The sequence below is a fragment of the Papaver somniferum genome, chromosome 5 (assembly GCF_003573695.1).
Source record: "Papaver somniferum cultivar HN1 chromosome 5, ASM357369v1, whole genome shotgun sequence".
Lineage (NCBI taxonomy): Eukaryota > Viridiplantae > Streptophyta > Magnoliopsida > Ranunculales > Papaveraceae > Papaver > Papaver somniferum.
In genome coordinates, this window is record NC_039362.1 from 77,789,125 (window position 1) to 77,795,124 (window position 6,000).

The 6,000-nt window shown below is 32.7% G+C and overlaps 1 long non-coding RNA gene across 14 annotated transcripts; it reads left to right on the top strand.

Moving 5' to 3' along the window:
* The first annotated feature begins 2,733 nt into the window (after window positions 1-2,733).
* On the top strand, window positions 2,734-5,761 carry LOC113281977. Of its 14 annotated transcripts, XR_003326463.1 has the most exons (7): window positions 2,746-3,125; window positions 3,202-3,240; window positions 3,377-3,457; window positions 3,643-3,993; window positions 4,344-4,473; window positions 4,916-5,026; window positions 5,133-5,761. It is a non-coding gene; the product is annotated as an uncharacterized LOC113281977 (long non-coding RNA). The 14 variants fall into 14 exon arrangements; XR_003326464.1 differs by adding an exon at window positions 4,578-4,688 and having other exon boundaries at window positions 2,734-3,240; window positions 3,377-3,993; XR_003326460.1 differs by having other exon boundaries at window positions 2,742-3,125; window positions 3,202-3,263; window positions 3,364-3,993.
* The last annotated feature ends 239 nt before the right edge of the window (window positions 5,762-6,000 follow it).

The window sequence follows — 6,000 nt, forward strand, 5'->3', positions numbered from 1 at the left end:
AAATAAAACACACACTAATCATTTATCAAAAATCTTAAGATTTTACTAATTATTATTAATCACTAATCCTGATTAGTGAGGGGTAGATTAGGTAATACGTAAAATACTTAGATAAGGGGTGACCCCGAATGGATATCTGGAACCAGTTTTTGTCCTTTTCTTATATCCCCCAATTCCTTTTTTTATCCCCCAATTAATGGTTCTTTTAAAAGCTACTCAGTACTAGCTTTTAAAAGCTGGAAAAGCAGAAGTTGCGGATCCACATAATTTGATTTAATTGATTCTCTATTTTAACCTTGTTATTTTATTATAAAGACATGTTTTACTCTTGAATATTGTATACTTATCATTATATTTCTAATTTCTATTTTATTTATCTATTTTTCATTTTTCATTTTAAAATAATTTTTTTTAGTTCTAATATATTTTGAAATAATAATTACAATATAATAATATTTTCTTAACAAAACATAATCATAATTTTTTATTAAATAATAACAATAATTGTATAAAATAAATAGAATAATAAAATAAATATTACTTATATTTAATTAAATATATTAGAATTAAAATTATAATTTACTCTAATTAAAGTGTTTTTAAGACTAATTTTTGAAATATGTCTATTTTCGTCATTAACTACATCATCAACACTTTAAAATACAAGTTTACCAAACAAAATTTACAGTTTGTCAATTTCACGGTGCTTTTTAAATTATAGTTTAGCAAACATCATGTCGATTTATTTCTACAGCACAGCACGGCAACGCACAGCACAACACAACAGAAAAACACTTTTCTAAAACTCACAACAATACCAAACTAGCCTTAAGTTAAAGTTTTAGAGACCAACATTCCTTTTTTATAAAAAAACAATAGAAAGGAAAGAAAAGGTACGCACCGTAAGAGTGTGCTTCAGAAAAGAAATCATGATGGGCAGTGGAAAATTGTAAAGTCAACATATTGGGAGTATCGGGGGGAATTGGAATGGTAATAGCCATATATACCTGGCTAAATTGGAGCCTAGGCCAATTAATTGGGCCTACGACTAGATGACAGAAAAGGTCATTGAATAGTAAAACAAACCACCCTTTATCCAAATATTTTAAAAAATGGCTAATTTACTCCTTGATTAATTAGCATTAATCGGATGATTAATCAAATTAAACTAATTTTGATTATTCATCAAAACGTGTTTTTTTTTTTTTGAAAAAAATCAAACCATAATCGGTATATGTTCGTGCTCTTATAAATCGATTCTGGGTTGATTTTTTCAATTCACAAAAAAGAAAAACCAGAATCGGTTTTTACAAATGTACACAAAAAACCGATTATGGGAAAGAAAAAAAATCAAACATAATATACTCGATCTGAAAATAAGTATGGTTTTATACTCGATTTCAGTTCACGTATAAATTTATATATTCATTTTGTGATCGAGTATGAAATCATACTCGTTTTGAAATTGTTTAAAATCATACTCATACTCAATTTCAATTTGGGTATAACCAGAATCGGTTTACACGGCACACATAAAAACCGATTATTGACATTGCACAACAAGAATCGGTTTATAAAAGTGCTCATGTAATCTGTTTCTAACAAAAAGATATAGAAAAATTGTGAATAACAATCGGTTTAATTGACACACATATAAAATCCGATTCTAGCATTATATATCAATAATCAGTTTTTATAAGTGCTAATTTAATCCGATTATGGGCTACGCAGTTATGAGTTCAAATGGTAGACAATCAGGCTATGTGGACATTAACATTGACCGATTCTGATTCAAATTTCTCGAACCACAAAACATATCCAGGACAATCGGTCTTCGTGGGCATGAACATAAACTGTTTCTATTTGCAAGCGGATCACATGTACATTGGCGTTAACCGATTCTGGTAAATCCGGAAAAGTTTGATTTCAAAATTTTCAATTTTTGAGCGATTGCATGTTACACCTAGTTTAGATTGAGAAGAAGAATCAGTTGAATTGTGGAGATGAAAATGAATTTGATTTTAATTTTGATTTTAGTTTTTAATTTTATGCTTTTAGGTTTATGATTTTGATTTTGGTTTTTAATTTTATGATTTGAGTTTTATGATTTTGATTTTGATTTTTAATTTTATAATTAAAATTTAATGGGAACACATTTGTAGTATTAGTATTTGATAAACGGTAAGTTGGTAGTTTCATCTCTTAATAAAAAAAAATTGTCCTGTAGTGTAGGCCCAAATTAATGGGCATAGGCCCCAATTTAACCAGGCATATATACTACTACTAGTTTTATTAATCTTATATAATTCTTATAATTTTAGTTAGTAATCTTATAATTCTTCGGGATTAGTACTAAACAATATAGTTAATCTCGGCCGAGAATCTCGGTTTCGATCCAGGAAAGAAAGTCACTTAATTTCGTCGAGGCGAGATTTGACTGAGATATGCTCTAAGACGACTGAAATTCCACTGAGATGCGGCCGATATCCGAGACAGTTTTATATGTAAAAATTTAGTAAAAAAAGATCATATCCAACACTAAGATTTTTTTTTATTTATTTTGTTTGCGTTTTTTAAAAATTGGTGTTGTTTTTTTATATTTGTACAAGTTTAACATATGCGGAGCGTACACAATGCTTGACATATATATTACGGATATAAAATCTAACTCGTTTAAAAGCCTAAGGTCATTAGGCTCCACGTTGAATGGTGGCCCTTACCCTCACACAGAATTGCTGCGTTTCACTTTTCGAAGGAGAGAAAAGCAAGGCCTTTCTTCAAAAAAATAAAGGAAATTTTGTATTTATCGCATAAAAAAGGAAAAAAAAAAGAAGAAAAAGAACGAAACAAAGAAAAACCTAACCTAAGAAGAAACCTGCAAACAATTTCTTTCTGGCTTTGTCTTCCTTCTCCATCTCTTTGTTCATCGTATTTGTTTTGATTGTTCGTTACATCTCAGATATGTTTCAGAAAGAAAAAAAAACAAGTTTTCTGTTGAACGAAGTTGAATCTCCATAACCCTAATCACATTTCTTTTATCCGTATCTGTTTTCATTGTTCGTTATTGGTTTTGTTCTAATTGTTTTTGTTTGGTTTTATTTTGATGGAACTAATTTTTACTATTGGTAAACCCTAACCTCTTTCTTTCTGTCTCTTCGTTTCTCTGAATCTTTAAACCCTAACCCATGTATTGTTTTGCAGGTACAATCAATAAACCATAACCCATGTTTTATTTTGCAGGTAATATCACATTCTGTTAATCGGTGTGTGATCTTATCCTTTTTGCCCATCTCACAGTTTTGTGAGATACTTATTTTTTTATTTTTCTTTGATTGATAAAGAATTTGATTATGGGTTTCTTAGTTGATGTACACAGAAAAAGACATACCAGTTATGGGAAGAATCAGCCAGAGTTGCAACGGCATACCAGTAATGGTTATAGCTGGAATCTTATGTGGTTTGTAGCTTATTTATCTTTTCTTTTGTCGAGATGTGATGATTCTTCTGATGATCTATGAATTATGTTAACTCTATCAACAAGTATATTTGTTTTAGGTTTTTGCTGAAAAGTCTCACCGGCCATGTTTGTCATTTGTATATGTGAAGTTGTGGAAAATGATTGCATGTGATGTTTCTTAACAGGAGAGTTTCTGCGAGAGCTTTACAGAATGTTTTTCATGGAGCAGAGTCACATAGTTGCTGCTACTGCCACTTGACTCAGCACCACCTGTAGTGGCAGTCAATTTTGTTTCCTTTTTCATAATATGTAGTTTAATTAACGAGTATACAGGCTTGGAATGTTGAATTACATTTGGTTACTTATCCTATTAATTTTAAGAAAGAATAAAAACTTAAATATGTGTTGTTAAAGGAAATGCAGAATATGGTGGATAGAAGTATTGTAAATATCGGGTTACAGAACCAGCAAGCTTCCATAGCTGTAATGCGAGTGGATTGCAGGTCTTCACTTTATTGTTGTGAGTTCTCTTAAAGGTATGCATTTGTTTACGCTCAATTATTATTATTATTCATATGGTGCACTGGTGCTTTGTGTCCTTGCGTACCGTTTAGGTTAGTTAAACTAAAAAGATATGGTAGATGTGCAAGTACCACCAGGGCAGCACGACTATAATCTAGACACTTACTATAATCATACAAGAAATAGTGGCCCCAATTTCCATCCACTTAACCCCCTGGTGGGGTATACGATGAACAACACTGGCTCCCGGGCTGGAAAAACAGACAATTCGATTAAATATTACCATGTCAAGTCATATAAATCTCACCAATAGTACTTGCGATTCATTTCGAATTGATTTTTTTGAATGTTTATGTATGAATAGGTTACTAGGCTCCTCATGGACTGGGTGGAAGAGGAAACATTACGTTTTGCAGATTCAAACCGTAGTAAAGGCATGAGAATCTTGAGACCCAAAACCAAGAAAAAAGGGCGCACTATCTCATTTTTCTTGGGTAATTTCTCTTTGCAACCTTTACTAATTAAATGTGGTTTTGTAATGCTCTAAAAAGAATAGATAAATTACTGATCTTCTTATTCTTTAATCATGTATGCTCAGTGTCTACACAGTAGCTCTAATTGTAGGACTAATATTAATTATACGGGCTCGAAATATTATAGGAAAAGAAGGCAGCACTCAATACATGGAAAACATGTTTCCACTTTACGGGTATTCATTCATGCTCCTGACCCTCATTGTAAATGTAACACTAAGCATTTTAGTGATAGATAAAATAGTTGTACTTATCTCGGGATCTTGATCTCCCTACAACGGTTTCCATGAATATTGTTGGTTTAGTAGTGTGCAACACCTGCAGGTCAATATTTATTTAATTTGGTTTCTTTCTTGAATGGTCTATGACTTCTCAAGTGACAGACATCCATTTATGACTCCAGGTGATTAATCTAGGAGACTAACTAAGAAAAAATGAATGAAGCATTCCAGGATACTCCTTCTATCAAGACCGTGCACATTAAGATGCTCCTTTATCAAGCTATGCTCCGTAGGTATGTTTTAACAATACAAATATTTTTCAAGAAACAACCCTTCACTCTAGCCTGATATATGTATAAAAACCATTCACTCTCAAATATTTCAATTTTTATTCAACAGGTGATTTTGCAGGTCCTGGACAATCTTTATCATTTGGTTTAGTTTGTTGTTGAGGAGTATAGTGCAGCTGAAATGTTTAGAATGGTGTTGGTGGTAATGAAAGCAAGAGAAGAGACATAAATACCTGGAAGTGGTATTGCAGATGAAATGGTTTAGTTTGTTGTTGAGGAGTATAGTGCAGCTGAAATGCTTAGAATGGTGTTGGTGGTAATGAAAGCAAGAGAAGAGACATAGAGACTTGGAAGTGGTATTGCAGATGAAATGGTTCTCTTTCACATTAAACTCATGTATTTCCACTATACATTCCATACCACCACCAGCTGGGTGGAGTTACCTGTTCACATCCATCACCAGCATACATGCAGCAAGGAGCACAGATAAAACATCCCCAAGGCAGCAGCAGTTCGCATACGCCACCACCACTCCATTATCAACATGCCATACCTTCGCCAACACCATCAGTCCATATTCACCTCCACCTGCAGCTGTTTGGCTCATGTCACTTTATGTATCCAATTCATTTATAGTACAAGGATGTTCTCAAAATATTATCGGATGATAATAAGCTTGCTTTGTTTAATCTTTTCTGCAATTAATATTAGTCTAACAAAGGAAACTTAACAGGTAAATATGAGCTCACTTGAGGTTATGTCTCAACTCTCAGGTGAGTTCCATGAGATATTGTGTTTCTATCTACCACTTTCCATTTGCTACCACATAAACAAAACATACACACTATACCAAATTGTAAGCGGGCGAGGCGAAGCCGAGCCACACCAAATCGTAATGGGGCGAGGCGAAGCCGAGCCAAATCAAAAATATGGTTAAAAAGAAAAAGATGCATAAAGCTGCAGTATGAGGATGTTCT